Below are 19,102 nucleotides of genomic sequence, written 5' to 3' on the forward strand. Positions count from 1 at the left end.
ACTCCTGGAGAGCGCATATGCTGGGGAGAGATGAGGAGTCTTTCAAAAACCTTGGAAGAATTTAGATCATTTCAATCTACTAGGATTCTCTACCTATGTTATAGAGTAGTGTTGTTTATATGCTGTGAAGTCTATTTACTGCCACCTATAGTATGGGAGAATACCGGCTGGAGTAGGGGAAAGACGCATCGAGTATAAAGTGCTGCAAAACGCGTGCCGGCGAGATTCTGTGTGTCTCTTTTCTGCGTGGAGTGTTTACGCTTCAAGCATATACCAAGCCTAAGTGCCTGATAGCATATTTGGCCAAGTCAGTTCTGTCCCCGTCAACATATGTATCAATGAAAAAAAAAAAAAATAATACAATGTGCTTGCTGATATTTTGTTTTTCCAGAGTAATCAGCAAAGGTTTAATCAAGGCAACTGGATTATTTTTATTAGCATGTTGTTTATTTACCAAACATGCCTTTAAGCTAATGCTAGGTTAAGTACTTGTAACAAGTGGACTGAAATTAATGACTCATTTTAATTATCAATTCTTGTAAATAATTTTGCCCATCAATTGATGAATTGGTTAGAAAAAATATATTAAAAATACAGTGTGATTTGGCACCAAATATAGAAATGACCTAATTTCCCTTACCAAAAGTGATGAATAAGCCACAGGTAAATTGTTGTTATCATAAAAACTTTAAAGGCACTTTGAGCTGATGTGAGGCTTGGTGATCTCATACTGATTTCATAGATCAAGACAAGTCCAAAGGTTTGTGTGACTTCCAGACATGTTTGGTCGAATTGCATAACTTCACTTTAGATGTTTCAATTTGTGGAATTTTTCACCTTGAATGAATGTGTGCCATGTGGTTTTATAAGGGTCCTTGTTGGAATATTTTATGATTGACTTTTCAATCAGTGGAGTATGCCACAATGTCTTTGTGGTCCACTTTATATGTTTTTAAATGTGTCACCGCCTTCAGCATCTCATATTGTCAAAATAGAGCTGTTCGGCAAACATTAAACACACACATACAAAGGCACACAGGTCTCGCAGAGATGCATGTTACTCACGCCGTCCTCCGGCTCTCTTCAAAGAGTTGTGGTGCAGTTTTCAAGGACGCTGCTGTCTCACATCTCTCTTCTCCATGGCATAATTTTGCTCTCCCACACTCTCATTTGCTTCTCAGCTACAGAACGCTGCCGTCCTCCTCTCCCGTCCCGGATAGCGGTAGAGAGGCAGCGCTCATTCTGTATCGCCATGGGACAAGGCTTCGCTCTTTCCTCAAGTGTCTCATAGTATGAGAAGGAGGAAGTGAGGCACTGAGAGAGGGAGGGTGAAAAAGGAGGCGCTGGACCAACTGACCACATGGATGTGCCACTCCAGGACAGCCGCCTTCTGAATGAAAAAAAAGTTGCTGCGAAAAAAAAATACAAAAGAGGTTTTACTGGCAATGCATGGTGGAAAATATATCAACTCATTCAATCCTAAATATCGTTTTTTCACATTTTTACAGAGTCCAGACATTTAATCACAGATACTTACTATTATCTTTTTAATTATTTTCAAGTGCGTGGCTAAGGGAGTGTATAAAAACAGCTGGTAGTTTAGGTCATTTCTAAAGTAATTGCTACCTCATACATTGATGATATCATTTCATTACTTTAGTACTGTATTGCCTAAATTAAGTACTAAAGGCACTTTATACATAAATATCAATTTATCAGTTAATATAAATTACATTAATATTTAAATTAGGTACTAAAATAAGTGATTACTCTGTACGGTATCAATATTCACGACAGTGTTTTAATACTTTTGCATCTAAGAAAATATGATTTTAGTACATATTAACTAAAGCGGTTGATAAGTATTTAATGACCTAAAGTAATTGATTAGTTTGGTACCTAAAGTAAAAAGATAATGTAGTACCTAAACTATTTGATTATCCCGGTACCTATATATATATATATATATATATATATATATATATATATATATATATATATGCAGAAAATTATCTTACATTAGCTTGCTGTTGACAGGGCCAATGCAAATACGCTTGCCTTGCCACGGGGCCAAAGGGAAGCCATGCTTATGCATTTATAAAGAAGCAACAATTGATTTGCTGAGGGAAATGCAACACATCAGCACTGGCTTATCACTCATGGGATCAATTGGCATACTTTTAGTTACAGAGACATCACAGCTTTGAGTGATTTTTTTTCCCCTCCTCAGACTCTTGATTATACTGTTGACGTCAACATACAACTTATCAAATCAGCCTTGAGAAAAGTATTGCCCGTAGCCCTTGACCAGGCTTTGTAGTCACTGTAAATTCTAAACTTCAAAGGATGCTGTACTTAATCAGTACTTTCAGCGGTAAAATGTTGTTTTGATCATTATTTTTCATGTAAAATGAACACATTCAAAACTAATTTTTCCACTTGCCATGACATCACTTTGGCTGAAGGCTCATGAAACGAGTCGACCAATCACAGCTCGCCTGTACTCCGAATTTGGTCAGGTGACATTCACAAGGTAAAATGTGATTAGTCGCTGCCTCAGCCTTGACCGTATGTGAAGTCATTTTCAGTCGACAGCAAGTGGGGAAATTAGTTTTGAAAGATTAATTGTACATGAAAACATATATAGCTAATTAAATACAGACAAAATTTTAACATTTTACTGCTGAAAACAGCTCAAAGCAGTGTATCCCTGTACAATAAATGTGATTTATTTCTAAAAGAGGGCCTAATATTTTCATGAACAGGTATGTGCATTGTGAGCGGTACATGTGAGCTCCCTTTGAATGTAATCCATAGTTTTTAAAATTCTGTCTTTGTTTTTAAATATGTGTTAAAGTGTTAAAATATATATATATATACATATATATATATATATATATATATACATATATATATATATATACATATATATATATATATATATATATATATATATATATATATATATATATATATATATATATATATATATATATAGGTGCAGTGTAATAGAATAAATCGCCTTTTTTGTTTTACTTTTTGTTTTGTTTTTCACTGTGCATAGATAAACAATGAGCCAAAAACCCAAGGTGAAAAATTTTGTTTCTTTTTTTCTAAGAAGTTTTTGCTGCCATTTTGAGAAAAACACAAAACAAATATTCACAGTTATAATCAGTGCTATTCAGTATTTTATGCTTCAAAACAGTGAATATCATTGAAAATAAAATAAAATTTGAACGGACATTGATTCACTTCTTAGTTTTTCATCCGTTTCTCACTCTCTTGTAAAATGTGTGTATCATGTACAAATCACAGAAAATATACAATGTTATTTAATGCTAAATACAAACATACTGTTCTACTTTCTCATGTAGACTCTATGAAAATTTAATGCCCATCCCTTGCTAAAACAGCTGTTTCCTTAGTTGTCACATTCCTCTGAAGGGTGTTGAAAAACATTTTCAAGCATAAGAAGAAAACTAAAAAAAACTCTTTGAAAGTTAAACTCTCCAAACCAAAAAAGTCACTATTAAATGATTCATTAGCGAAACCTCTCCTATGGCTTTTTGTGCCTTTTTGTGACACTTATGACTTGTGAACAAAAGAAGGGTCTATAAACATATAAAGATGACCATCGACTGATATTCTCTAAACTGATATTCACGCAAATTCACTAGTAAAATGTCACTATTCGAAATATCAATTTTAAAGTAGTGTTTTGTTTTTTGATAGTTTAACTTTATATAGAGGACTGTTCAGAGTTTCAATCAGCATAAAATGTGACCACAATTCCACGATTACAGTCTTTTTAAATGTGCCTCATAAATAAATTTGACTTGACACAATTGTCCACATGACAAAGTTGCTAGTGAACAAAGTGGAAAGAATAAAAATGAGTTTACAGCGAAAGAAGGTAAAAGTGAGAGTTTGGTGCAGGTAAAGATGGTGGCGGGCAAGGACATGGGTGTCGGGTGTAAGTCACTCCTGTCCCCATCACCCAGTCCTAATTTACCCGGAACAATCAATCACACGAGGAGGCAGACACTGATAGAGGACTACTGTGCAACAGGATCCACCGCACGCACACGCACACACACACACACATTGGAAGACTGAGGCTTTGAATGCAACAGGATCTCGCCACACGCACACTTTTTTGCTGACTTGAGGAAATAAAGTTTGCAGCTCATATCTGTAGCCTCCACGCTGACTTCTAACAACTAGGCTGTATTGTGGACCAAAGTCACCTCCACTCTATGAGGTCCACAGCACGAGGTCAGGGCCCACGGGACATAGAAGGGTGCACAAGGAGAACTCAGAAAAGCAGTGCAGCGCAATTAGGATTGAAACAAAGACATTTTTGCATTCGTGTTTTCAGGAAAAATTAAGTGATAACTTCAAATGGTAAAGAAAGAGAGGGAAATGTAACCTACACTTTAAAAACGTTTATCGCTAAAAGTTTAATCAAAATGAATAGACTAAAATAGGTTTGATAGATTGTTTTGAGCACATTTTTGTGACTATGTGAATAAGTTGTGTCAGTCTCTTTTTGACCCAATTTTGGTTATTTTTTTACCTGTTTTTAAGAGTGACAATATGTAGAATTATCAAATCCCCCCCCCCCCCAAAAAAAAAAAAATCAATAAATAAAAAAATACAATAAAATTGGGTTGGTTTATGATAACATCAAACGGTAATCCACAAAACAATCTGAAAATAGCTATTCATTTAACCCAAACAAATGAGTCAAAATGAATAGCCAAGTAAACTGACACAATTTGGGTTACTTGTCACCCAACAGTTTTCAAAGTGTAGGTACATATACATATGAAATAAAACAAAATGCAAACCCAAATATTTGGTAACTCACGGACCAACATAAAATGAGGTTGAGCTTCATTTCACGCAAAAAGCCGGGTTCAATTGAATATCCCGAAAATGTTTGCTTATTCATTTTCACACAAATTTTGTGGCTAAATATACAACACAGTAAATTGTCAGTCACCTTTTGACTGAAAATGGGATATTTTTGACCCAAAGGTTTTTAAAATGTAGGAACATAGAAATCTTAAATGACCCTAAAACCCAAATTTGGCTTGGTCTGTGTTAACAGAAAAGAGAAAAACCCACTTGAAGCAACTTTCTGGGTTAAATGTATAACCCAAAAAGTTGGTTTGAAAACCACATCCAGTGTAACACTCAAGCTGAACTTCTGTGATGACTTCACAAGTGACCAACACTTTGAATCTTCAACTGGGTTTAATATTTATGACTAATTTGTCTTAAGACTAATTGAAGTAGTGCTTCATTTCTCCAGTAAAACATCCCAAAGCACCTGTGTTTGTGTGTCGTTCCAGGAGACATCTCCATTATTTATTAGAAAAGGATGTCACATTTAATTTAAACCCACACACTAGTAATGAAAATGGAGCACGGGCCAGGTTAGCAAACAAAAAAAAACAAAACAACAACAACAAAAAAACAGACATTCACTCTGAGACTTATTATCGCTTGTAAATAAGCAACTTTTACAGTAAAAGTCAGACTCGGTTGAAAGAAGCCAGTGAATACGCGTTTTTAAATTCAATATATTCCTTAATGAATTAATAAAGAACAGTACATCCAGCTTGAATGTTACAAGGTGTTGATATGACAGAGGCGTGTAATTGAAAGTCATGTTTACCTCAGCATTGTACGAGTCATTGAGGTTGTAAATGGATGTAAATCTCGCCTTAATTTCGCTACAGGTTTGCCAATCTCATGCCATTAAGCGTACAGCCTGCGTAGCACTTCCATTGATTAACAAAACGACAACAGCGTCAATGTGTCACAATGTGCACCTGAGGTCAGGGACTTATTGCCTAATTTCAACTCTTTCCCCTCCCTCCCGCTGTCTCGCGCTCATCCATTCGCCGTTTCCACCCCCGCCCCGACGCAGTCTAAATAGATATTGAAGTTTTTCTATTTAGGGCAGAAGCTGTTTAAGTTCCTGGAGGTGGGACGTGAAAGGCAGGCGGAGGGCCATCCATCTCGCTATGCACCTCCTGACATCTTTAAACGCTATCGACACCCGCGGCCAGCATTAACATGCAAAACTGCGCGGCGTGTTTGATTTGATTAGCTCATTGCGCGTACTTTCTCGTGAGATGGCCGCGACATTGAAGCTGAGCGGGACTGTGGGGAGACAGTTTCACAAAGGGGTTGGATAAAAATTGGATTTGGATATTTTGCATTGTTCTTTTGTGTGCAAAAGACAACATTGTTAAAATGGCATCAATTGTGTCCAATCAGGAAAAAATGTGTGTACTGTGTGTGTGTCCTTTTTTTCTGAATTGGACACACAGTTTCAGTTGAGTTTAGGGGTGTCAAAACAAAACAATCAATCATTACATTAATCGATGAATATTTTAATACTAAAGTAATTGTTTACAACCATTGTGTTAAAATTGTTAAAATATTTATAATTATCTGAAGTCCTTCCTGTAGGCTGTCTTGATTTCCTTCAATCAAAATAAGACATTGGCAAATATCTTTTACTTTGGAAAACACTGAACCAGTGACTTAAAATTTCTAAAATCTAGGCAAGTATAACATTAAATACCGTATTTTTCGGAAAATAAGCCACAACTTTTTCCTCATGTTTTGAGCCCCCCGGCTTATAGTCCAGTACACCTTATCAAAGGGGGGAGGGGCTTTTTGGACAATTTTTAAAATGTTATTTATTTATTAAAAATGGCTTCCCACTTCCAGTACATGTAATCAAGTACACACTTCTTGTCATATGCAATATGTAGATTCGTTTTTTTCTATGACATCAACGACAGTTGATGCTACGGGGAGCTCTTTCACCCCCTGACCTATGTGGGCTTCACCATATAAATTGGAATCACTATTTTTTATTATCGATGTCACGATGAATCTTAGAGTGTCACCAATACAGGTGCTGATAAGATGCAGGAAAAATGCAACCGCTATAATAATTTTAAAAATATATATACAAAGTACACATGGAGGCACTGTAATGTCATTTTGTGCCAGAAAACCCCTGTATCTTTGCTGCCACCTAATGCAGGTCTCACACACTTTTGTTTTTTTTTGTCTCCAGGTCAAGTCTGGGCCATTTGATGATGACGAGTGTTATGAAAGAACTGTAGGATTTGCTTCCATAAGAGATGTTTGCGATATGCTAATTTAATCATTTTTCCTTCCTTTCTTCCTCTCATTCTATTTTACCGCCATCAACCTAATCACTTCTTGTGGATTCCTCAACACACACGGACGCTGTCAGTGGGCGCTTTAGCACAACATCATCCTATTCTTTCAAGCTCTGAGTGCACGCAGCCCCCATGCAGGCCTAGCTAGCGCACACATATGCGCGCCCGGTCGCACACGTCCCCAATGCTTTTCATTTTAGTGATGGTTCACTTTAATTATTATGAAAATTAAATCAAATGTAATCAGCGGATTAATGCGAGCGATGAGATAATTCAGCCGCATGGTAATGAGATCAGGGTGGATCATCTATAAATCTCCAGCAAAACGCTGTGAACGAGGCAGGCTGGAAGCTCCTCTGCCCCATGAGATGGGATGTAAAGTCAAGTCACCCTCATGTCTCACAAATTAATGCCTCGATGGCTTTCGTGGGCTGACAGGAAATTTTGGAGATATCCACATTGCAGCAAGCCTGGGTATTTAGCTGTATGTTAATTGCAAACATGATAAAACATGGCAAGCAAAAAAAAAAAACAAAAAAAAAAAAGAGATGATCAAATCAGGACTTACTATACTATAAAAAATATACTACCTCCCCAAAATGAAAGACTGTAGTTGTCAAACTCAAGGCCTGCGGGGCAGATGTGGCCCAGCTATGTCATCTTATATGGTCCATGAAAGCAAAACCAATAAATAAAGTTCCAAGATGCTTGCTTTTATATATATATATATATATATATATATATATATATATATATATATATATATATATATATATATATACAGTATATCAATATTTTAAATTTTCATATGTAGGAAAAAAGAACCTTGTCATATTATAATCATTTTCATTACATTATTACATTAACTTGAACAGTAGCTAAAATAAGAACAATATTTTTGATTTCAAGCTAATTATCCACCAATGTGTTATTTGCTGTAAATGTGATAATATTGAGAAGTTAATTAAAACAACAATGTGGCTCACAAGAAAAAAACTGTAACAAAAACCTAACTGGTGTCTTAATTTAAATTCAAAAATGTATATTTAATAGTTGGAGAGAACCAGGAATATATTAGGTTACTTGCAATTATATGATTGGAAGCCTTTATTTGGAAAATGAGAGTTTGTATTAGTAAAAAATATACTTGTAATATATATATTTTTTTTTTACAAATACATTGTTATGGTGTGTATACCTAAAGCAACAATAAGGAAAATTTTCATAATCAACTTTCATAAAATGTTTTCATAACTTCGAATAAAACGCCAACTAACAACTAGTTGAATGGTACTTTTGTGAGGTGGTTTGTACTGGCATGAAACAACTTTGAAAAGGCTGGCTGACTGCTATGTGTTACAAAAATATATCAATTTAAATGTCTGTGTGTGACTTCTATCATGGCAGAAGCTGCAAAAGTAACTGAATAAAGGAAACATTTTGTCTGAAAAAAAAAAAGGGAAGCTACCTGGATAATAGGACAGTCAAGGCGGCACGGTGGAAAGTTAGTACGTCCACCTCACAGTTCAGAGTCCCGAGTTCAATTCCAGCTTGCTCCGGCCTACCTGTGTGGCGTTTGCATGTTATCCCTGTGTCCAACGTATGTTGTCTCCCTCCGCTTCATCTTCCTCTCACATTCCAAAAACATGGATAGTAGGTTTATTGAACATTGTAAATTGACCATAGGTGTGATTGGTTGTTTGTCCCTATGTGCCCCGTATTTGGCTGGCAACCAGTTCAGGGTGTCCCCCGCCTACTGTCCGAAGTCGGCTGGGATAGGCACCTGCAAGCCTGGAAGAATCTGCCCATGACGCTGGTGCTTGATTTTTCTTTTTTTGGTGCTACTTGGTGTCTAAAGTGTCAAATCCATCCTATCCCTTAACTCTTTCTATGTTCTTTCTTTTATGCCGAAGATTGTCTTTCTTTTCTCCCGGATGGTTCTTCCCGTCTGTCCTTCTTAATCACAGAGTGTGGTGGAATTGATAACCTTCCATTACCATATGTTGCTCCGTGATTAATGTTCTCAGGTCATCCTCATTGTTCCTCATTCATAGCTCATGTCATGGCCCATAAACGAATACCTAAAAGAGATCCGCAAGATGATTCCCACTCCAAGAGGGTGGGAGTGATCGTGGGTGTTCGGCGTTAATCTTGAAGTCTTAAAGAGGGCTGTTAAGAGTACTGTAAGAAAGTAAAAAGGAGACACAGGTAAGAGAAAAAGAGGCCTTCTTTCTTAGACACCGAATGAAATATTTAGTTCTATTTTGTCTGCCTGAGCAGGTGTCAGCGTTCTGCCAAATGGAGTTATGAAGGGTGTAAATCTGAGGCAAGCGCTGATTTGTCGCATCCATCACAGCATGTTTGTTAGCTACCTTAATTTTGTTATGAATCTGTCGATAACAACTGACGTGTATTGTGCTCGAGAGGCAAAAACTCCCATCAAAGCTATTTTTTTAATATAATAAAACACTGTGTTGATCAATTGTTTTCTTTAGTAATTAAGTTTGTAAGTAGATGAAAAAAACACATTTTAACAAACCCATAATTGAGCGTACAATGATGTGGTATTATGTTGGTAACATTAAAAAAAAATGCTTGTTCAGGGTCAAGGGCGTTTAGTTTGGGTTATTTTCAACATTGCTGTCAGGTTATCAGCTGACAGCTGTCAGCACACTGAAACGCTCTCACCTCTTCCTCAGTGTTTGACAGGAAGTACAACAGTGAGCAAATAGCCCTAGCAGTCAGTCAAACGCTTGTATGCCAAAATTGGACATCTTACTAATGTCGTCCTGTTAATACCAAGTGTGAACACTAAATTTCAATGTCATTCATTCAGGGACACAGGTTGACCTTAATACAAATTCCCCCGTAAGTACATTACATGATGAAGGAATAATGTACACTCCACATACATTTTCTCAATCTGTCCATCCAAAGCTTGCAAGTGTGATGTGAACAATCTCCGAAAACGGGAGAGAAACTGTGATGTAATTTTCAGTCCACAATTGGAAAAATGGTTGCCCCTTGAGATATATAAAAATGGGTGGATTTTGCTGCTTTATTCAGATTCCACAAACACGATGTTAACCAGAATGGTGAGTTTTGACTATTTGAGCTGCATCGAACATATCATGAAGAAAATGTCTTACTTGACATTCCTTCTAACTCATTTAGTACCCGCCATTTTTAGGCCCTACTTTAGCCTAACACTGGAAAAAAATTGAAGTCTGGACACAACTTGTCATTTAATTCTGAAAGTAATAATGGTCAGTGGTTTTTCTTATTGGTTCTTGCCATAACATGGATTAAAACAGCTGTTTATATTACAAATTTTAGCAGTTGTCCGATAGGTCTGTCAGCTGTGTATTAACCTGACTTGCGCACAACACAAGTGATGGCCTTAACTCCATCGATGAGAAAAAACATTTCCGTGATAAGGCAGACGTGTGAAGTGAACACTGTTTTGGGTGACAACCCCATGAAGCTCAAGAGAATGCCACATGTATGTGAAGCAGTCATAAAAGCAAGAAGTGGCTATGTATATATGTGTTCTCGTATTCTGTTTTGACACTTGAAACGAATTTACTGTCTAAGCAGTCATGAAAATAAATAAATGCATTGGATGAGGTGTGTCCAAACCTTTGTCCATTTATTCCATTAAGCAGCCTAGTTAGCGTTAAAAACTAAAAAGAAGGCGGTATGTACACAAACTGTATGAATATTTTTAAACCATGCGTGCTTTGTTTTGTTTCCCTAACTTTACTGAAATTCTGTGGCAAATTACATTCCGGTTTTAATTTTAAGTGAGTGCGTATATTTCCCAACAGGCCGTCTTCCTTCTGCGGTGTCCCAGAGGACTTAAGTCGACTTCAATCACCAAAGACAATTGAGGTCTAATTAAGCCACTTCTAATTTAAATGTCGGTCTGGAAATTCTAATAATATTAGCCTTTACTCACGACGGGCCTACTATGAGACGTGACACGAAGTGGGTGACTGATGAGAATACAACAAAGGCTGGAGTGGGAATGGCCGCCAACCAACGAAAATCGGCAACTGCGACGAGGCAAGAATGAGAAGAGGGGAATTTGAGAGAGCGAGTCAAGTGTGCATAACAAAGTGCGTCTATATTTAAATGGTGCAATCGAGCCGCTTGTTGAAACAGAAGCGTTTGACTGGACTGGATGTGCCAGTGAAGGGCCACGCATACATTATTGTGGAGTTGAGATAATTTGTCGACAATTAGCTAGAACAGGCTACAGCGAGGGACTGATTAGCATGTCGGCGCCAGCGCGCCACAGGAATAGAAACGCCGGGGCTTTGAAACCGACATGAATTCAACATTGCACAAGCGAGTGTGTGTTCTTTACCGCCTTCATTTTCTCGCTGTCTGTTTTAATATTTATGCAGAGGGAAAATATGAATATGGATGCGCGAGCAAACCGACTTGTTCCTGTGTCAATAACAAGAAGAAAAATGAGGACCGAAAAACACAATCCCGGAGGAAAAATAATTGTGGGCACTTTAAGTTTCTTTTTCTTTTTTTTTTTTGTCTCTGACAGTCTTTTTAGTCGCACAGGGATTATTTTAACATGGTGTCTTGTTTTATTCAGATCACATAGCGTTCTATTTTATTCTAAATGCCATTAGGGAGGCAAAATCTGAAAGACTGCTTGAAAATGACAGGTCTTTAAAGACGACGTGAATGATTACTTTTTTTTTCCCCAACGTGAAAAAGTCTCCCACATTTTCCATGCTGCACGCACTTTATATCAGACGTGATCGATGCAAATGATCCTTGAACGTCATCCAATGACTTGAGTCCAAGAGTCACCGGGGAGGAGGCCATAAATTAACCTTTGTGTTGCCAAGTGCTCAGTTGTAGCAGAAGGTGGGAAATTGCACGAGGATGGATGATCAGTGTGTACAACTCATCTGTTAAGAAGGCTTATGAAGGCCAACATGACTAAGACGTAAAAATGTGCTATGCATTACACACACATAATGTACGCAGTGGCACTTAAACATAATATGCATGTAGATCTTGAATTTTAATACATCATTAAAAATTTGTTTTTGTCAAAATAACAAAGCCTTTGTAACTGAGTCGATTAAAATCAACTATGACTACTGGTAGCTACTGAACAATGTCAACATTTTAAACAAGAGATATTTAAAATTATACAATTGTGCCAGTGCTTCGCAACTATTTTAAGTTGTATTGTTCTTAACATTAACAAAAGTAAAAAAAAAAAAGAGAGAACTTTTAACAAATTTATTTTTTACAGGATTTGTATTGTTTACAGGTTGGTCTGAAACTGAAAAAAATAACAGAGTGCATCAAAGAGCATGAATAAAAAAATGTCAATCCTTATTTAAACTAGAAACAGAACTGTTTGATGCTGAACAAAACACTATCATTACATCATTATAAATACATGTGAAAAATTAACACATGAGCACCAATATATTTAACATTATAACCCAAACCAAAGGGTAAGAAACATTGTGCAGATTTTTTTTTTCTCAATCACAGTAATGAATAATCTGATTTAGAAATGTGTTGATGACAGCAATTTAAAATGTTTATAACACCTGCACCGGTTTTGATAATGAGAGCACCAATGCACCACCTAGTGCTGTGAATGTGCAATTACACTGCACATGCCCACACCCCCATACTCTGCATCGCATATCCGATATTTGTGAAGGAATGAATTATACAGGTTTTTGGATAAGATTCATGTATGGGTAAGATTAAAAATGCATGTTAGAACATTTCAATTCTTTGGAGCCCATCATCTGATTTTCTAAACTTTTGGAACACTGTACTCAAGCTGAGGTGGCTATTCCCACAAGATTCAGCAGCTTGAGGATTTATGGGAAATTGTGGTGTGTACCCAAACGCTTATATAAAAATAATTAATGGCAATCCGACAACAAACTTCTGGAGAAAAACAATCAAAGGAAGCATCTCCTCACCTTTTCTTGTTCTCTTTAGACAGCAGAAAACATTTGAAGTCTTATCATGGGTGCAGTTATTTCATGTGCGCCAAATGAATTTGTTTAATGTGGGAGCAAAAGGTAATATCTGAATAATTATGAGGGTGCCAAGCTGTGAACACAAATTACTGCAATACAGCAACAGGTGTGTATAACACATGCACACAGTCACACCCACAGAAGAGACACACATCCAAATGCGTCAGGCACATACACAAACTAACAATTGTGTCAGTGTTATATGATTTACTAAATGCTTATTCTGAAACTATCAAACGTTTTAGCCTACATCAATAAAAAAACAGTACAAGTCATAGGTTTGGAGAAGGCATCGCATTCAAATGGTGTCAGAAATATCAAACGGGTTATTTAATAATCATATCTTCATAATGCAAAGCTGTGAAGATCTTCGCAGGTGCGTTCAAGGTCTCCAATGCCAAAATATTGCCAGGGGTTGCCAAAATTTTCCCACTGGGTGCCAGATATTCGCCTGTGCTGCACACATCGCAAAGAACTGGTAATTTTAAAAGAGCAAAATGCTGTACGACAACAGCAGAAAATAAACATTAAAACTGTTGGCATCATGTTTGGCAACCTTTTGCAACCGGCAACAGGCAAACGTTAGTGAGTGTCTGCAAATGTGGCGGCTCTTTTGATTTTTTTAGGGTTCGTTCACGGTCGTCAATGTTTACGAAAATGTTGCTATAGCTTGCCAAAAGTTGACTCAGGTGGCATTCAAGGTTACCAAGATTTGTCAAAATGTTATCAGAGGTTGCCAGAGTTGCCCGTACTACTCTTGTCGGAACATTTTCAAAATGCCCTTGTGACAAGAGCAAGAAATTTAAAAATATATAAATAAATAAAAACTGTTGGTTAATGTTTGGCAACATTTAATCCCCCTATTCCACTGAGGGATGTACATTTGTGAGAGTAGCTGTTCTTTTGATCTTATTAGGGTTCAGCTTGATGGGGGTTAAAGTGTTGCCAAGCTTTCGCCAACAGCTTCAATGTTTTGTTTTTCCTGCTCTTGTCACAAGGAAAGTTTCAAAAGTTCCTTGAGTGATATAAGCGGACATATAGCAACCTCTGGGAACATTTTGACAATCTCTGGCGGTGCTTTTTTGAACATTGGCAACTTTGAACGAACCCTGATGAGATCAAAAGAGCCGTTAACTTCACTAGCCAATGTTAGCCCATTCGTATGATGGGGATTTAAAGTTCTGATGTTGGTTAATGTTATGTTGTGGCTGTGTGTTATTGTCTGGTTATGTTCACCATTAAATACAAATTAAAGTATATTTTTCAAATTTTGATCTGCTTCAAATGTCTGCCCCACTTCATGATTGAGGATATTTCTGTAAAATGTAGTAACATTTGAATTTGTGGTCGAAAAGTGGTATACTTTATACCAGAAGAAATTTTAAGTTGGCTGAATTTACAAAGAGAAATTTGCTTTGCGTTCAACTTTCACTTGTTTTCAAAAAATATTCATTGGCACAAGTGAGTGTGCAGGAAGAGCGACAGTCTTAAGACGGACAGGAAGCATTTACGACTCTTAACTAGCTGTAAAACACCGGACTTGTCTTTCAAAACAACACGGGCAGCACCCTGTGTTTGTGTGTCACCCGTTCACTGATGCCTTTAATCAGGGTGACAGACAGACAATACAATACTCCCCGCCATTTACCTAAAAGGCTGCTCAGTCATCTGTCAGCTCTTTCTCTGTCTGCCTCACATAGTGATGCTTTCATTCCCTCTTTCTCATTCACTGAGTGTCAATTAATCTTTCTCCATCCATCCTGCCCGTGCTCCTCCTCTCTCGCCGCCTCGCTCGCTCTAGCACACAACCAGTCGCGCTCAGTGTGCGCTTGCCAACGTAGTTACGCTGATGGCTCGACAGACAGGCCTTTAGGGTGACGCCTGTTTGCCTTGTGTTTTACGGCGTCTGTATTGTGAAGAAGGCATTAAGCATCTGTCGCCGTCATAAGCCGGCCAACATGCTCTGTCCGCTATGAGGGAAAAGAACGCAGCCTGTCAAACAAATATATATATATATATATATATATATATATATATATATATATACACAATTCCATTCATTAAATCTGGTCATTAACACAATCCTAAAAAGGTAAGATGCCAAAACGTTATTCGTGGTGCCATAATTTATGACTTTAATTGTTCTTGTGACAAAGCTTAAAATTCAATTTACTTGTACAGTAAAACTCCTCTACAATGAAACCTGCATGTGCAAAAATATCCACTAGTGTGAAAAAAACCCATGAATTCATGCCTTTCCCCTTTCTTACTCCCTCACATAACAAAAAGGTCACCTGTTGTGAAAAATGTTGGCTGCAAACATGATTTTGTTGTAGAGGAGTTCTACTGTACATGAATCCATTGATGTGATTGAAATTTATTGAAATGTGTTACCTAGGGATGTCTAAATCCCGATCACGTGATCAGAAATCGGGCATAATCACATCATTTTCAGTTGATCGGAATCGGGGAAAAAAAAAAAAAAAGATACAAAAAGTGTACTATACGCAACATGGCAACATTGGCAACCTACAGTATGCATTACTCTATATTTTTTTATCCACAATGCTCAAGTGGCAACATATCGAATGCTCAATCATGCCTTTTGAAACAAATACAACTAACATTAAAAAAACAAAATAAAAACAAATAAAGTCACCATCATTTTTGCCAAATGTGATCAGATCTGCTTGTTATTTTAGCCTAGTAACTTTGTAGATAGCTACGTACTCACGTAACTACGTAGATTTGAAAAACAAAAAAGTTCAGAAGTTGGTGCATTGTTTAGTTAGTTAATGATTTTTTAACAAAGTTAATGATTTTTTAACACAAAATATGCTTGAGAGTCAAAAGCCGCTTACTTTATCCAGAATAAAAAATACGGTCAGTCCATTATGTTTACACTGCGTGTCCCAAGGGCCCCATAGGAACGCCATCTAACCTTTTAAACTTTTTACATCATTTTATGACTGCAGCTTGAATGCAAAACGGGAAGAAATTTAAATTCTGCACCACTGACACCAATTTCAAATGTCAAGGTGACTGGTTTATTTAAGACACCTTTCCAAGGCAGAGGAGCGGTTCCTTACAGTAAGTACATGCAGCTGTCCACTCACATGTTCTTGTAGATCCGTCTCGGCACAAGTGTGCCTAATGCAATGCCCCAAGCCAAGCTCCCTCTGGGACATGATGCTCAGACAGACTTATTCAACAACACAAATAAAAATCAATAAACAATCTGAAGTTTTTGCCCTTAACACTGCTTCTTACTTTAAGCTGTGTTTTTTTTTCTTTTTTTTTTTTTTTCCAATGAATACATAACATGGATGGACCTCAACGGTGACGACAGGCCCTGTCCCTGGTCGAGATTACATAGTGGGGGAGAAAGTGGCTTTGTGTTCGTAGAGTGATGACTTATAGACTTTCACAAGCTCCCTGTCATGCCTGCTAGTCAAATTAAAATACTCAATCACTCCTCTGTGTGTCTGTTAAGATGTACAAGACACTCAATTGTGACAGTATATTTGATTTAGCAGTTTGTCAATTAACAGTAACATAAAGTAACTTTCATCAGAGACAGAGCACTAGCTTGTTTCAACCTTTCAAGAACACAAGTAATTACAATTTTACAATTACTATTTGGAAACAATCATGATGATATGACGTACTACGCAAAGAAAAAAAAGCTAATTAAGAATGTAAGCGCATACTTTACAAAAGGCTTGAAATGTTTTTTTTTTTTTCTTAAGAGCAGTTTTGCAAATTATTCAAACAACTTTCGAGTTTTGTGAAACATTTTTATCATTACTAACTCATTTAATGCCAAAAACATAATTTTTAACCTTTTAAAAAAACCCACATAATACAGATTAAAATAATACAAAATGCATGCCCCTACATAATTCAATGGTATATTTTGCTTGGAATTGGATGTGCACTACATGCTATATTTACCAGCCAACTTATTTGCACATTTTCAGCCTCTGGTGTGTGTGCTTTTTAGTGTAATTGTGCGTGTCACTGTATATGTGTTTCCAAGGGACTACTTTGCCAAGAGTGTTAATTAGAGGTCAGTTCAGGACAGATTCATCTCTCCCCTTTTGATTCCACTACCAGGTCAGTGGCAGGCTACCATGCGTGCCTTCTTGTGTGTGTATGTGAGCACCACAGCCTCAAAGCGCTAATGTAGCAAAGAGGGTGAGGGCTGCAGGGACTTCGGGCCACGACAGGCAGCAAGGCAACCCAGGAAGGGAATCATCATGAGTTTGGGCCTCTGGCTGGCCTGCCTCTCTGGGTAGCATCTATAATTTTCTGTGTACACGCCCTACAGGTTGCAAGGTCTTCAAGGCTAGTGTCACATCAAATAATGGTATATGGTCTTGTTGTTGTTGTTGAACCCCCCCACCCCCCCTCCCCCTTATATGATTGTGCTATCACTTGGGTCTTCACGGGGATCCACGGAATTCACAAAGGGCCATTCAAATCCCCTTATGGGACTGTTGGTTTCATGAACTGAAATGCATACCACTCACAACCTTGCTGGACGCATTCATTGTACAGACCTAAAGTAAAAAGCAATGTTCAGAGTTACTGTAAGTATTGAGAGATTTTCATGTGATTTTACTTTTTAAATATGAGTTCATTCAATAAATAGCTTGCACAACGAGCAAAGCATCCTGGTGTACCTTTACATTCAAGTAACCAATGGGAACATCGCAACGCGACACTCACTCTGGCTCTTAGCCAGGAAATGCAAGCTAGAAGCTTTTAAATTCCCTAACAAAGGCATTGTCTAGTAAACAAAGTTCAGCTAAACCATGCGTTTTACTTGTAGTGTATGTAACAGATAAAAAGTGGTCAAATGTGAATTTAGTTTTATGTAACGGACACTCAATCAATTAAAAAGGATGGCTGGATGGACGGACAGCAAAGATTATGAAATATTTGAAGACCAATGACACTCTCTTGTAGACATGATTACTAATTTTAGTCTATTTTAGACATGGTAGTCAGAAGATATTTTAAATGAGAGAGCAGTAACAATATTTGCACGAAATTCAGTATGTCAGAGGCCAATAAGGTCTGCGTGAAACATTAAAAATCAACAATATTATAGTACGATGTTTGATATTGCATTGAAGTAGTACAGTGTCTAAAGCATTGCGTGTACATTGCAGGGCATCAAATGCTGAGAAACTGGATCCGTTGTCCTTAAAACTTATAATAATGGTGGAATAATGGTACTTTGTGTGCATCCTGTGTTTGTGTGTCTATTTTTTCAGACATCTTCACTCTGTGTCCATCAAGAGAAATCCAGCCTGTCTCAGCCATACCAGCTACCGGATGGAAGAGAGACCAAACACAAAGTAGATGACAACGGATACTCGCCTCACTTTTAGAAAGAGGGAGATAGTGGGAGAATAACAGACAGAGGACAGGCAGCTGGGAGGTCAAGAGACTCAAAAGAGAAACATCAGGAGATAGAGGAGAGAGAGGCAGGCTGTCACAGAATGGAAAAACTCGCAGAAAATAGACTGGACCAACATGATTCAACCACAAGACTGGTAGACTGTTACACTGGCAATTTATGGAGTGTAACTGAGATATGAATTGTGAACTAGAGCGTAAGTGTGAAAATAAATGAGTTATCCGACAAGCACATCCACATCCAGTGTATAGAAAAGAGAGGTCCATCCTAAGTGTATGCACTAAAGACAGTCATCAATTATGCTTTTGTCCATCAAATTGTTTGGCATGAGCAAGCATCCACATCAGGTTTCAGGTCCTTGGCTGTCAGCATGTCCCTCATTCCCGTTGAGCCTGTTTTTGGCTTCTACTGTTCTGGGT

Source organism: Hippichthys cyanospilos, chromosome 4, assembly GCF_059441005.1.
Source record: "Hippichthys cyanospilos isolate Australia breed blue-spotted pipefish chromosome 4, RoL_Hcya_1.0, whole genome shotgun sequence".
Classification (NCBI taxonomy): domain Eukaryota; kingdom Metazoa; phylum Chordata; class Actinopteri; order Syngnathiformes; family Syngnathidae; genus Hippichthys; species Hippichthys cyanospilos.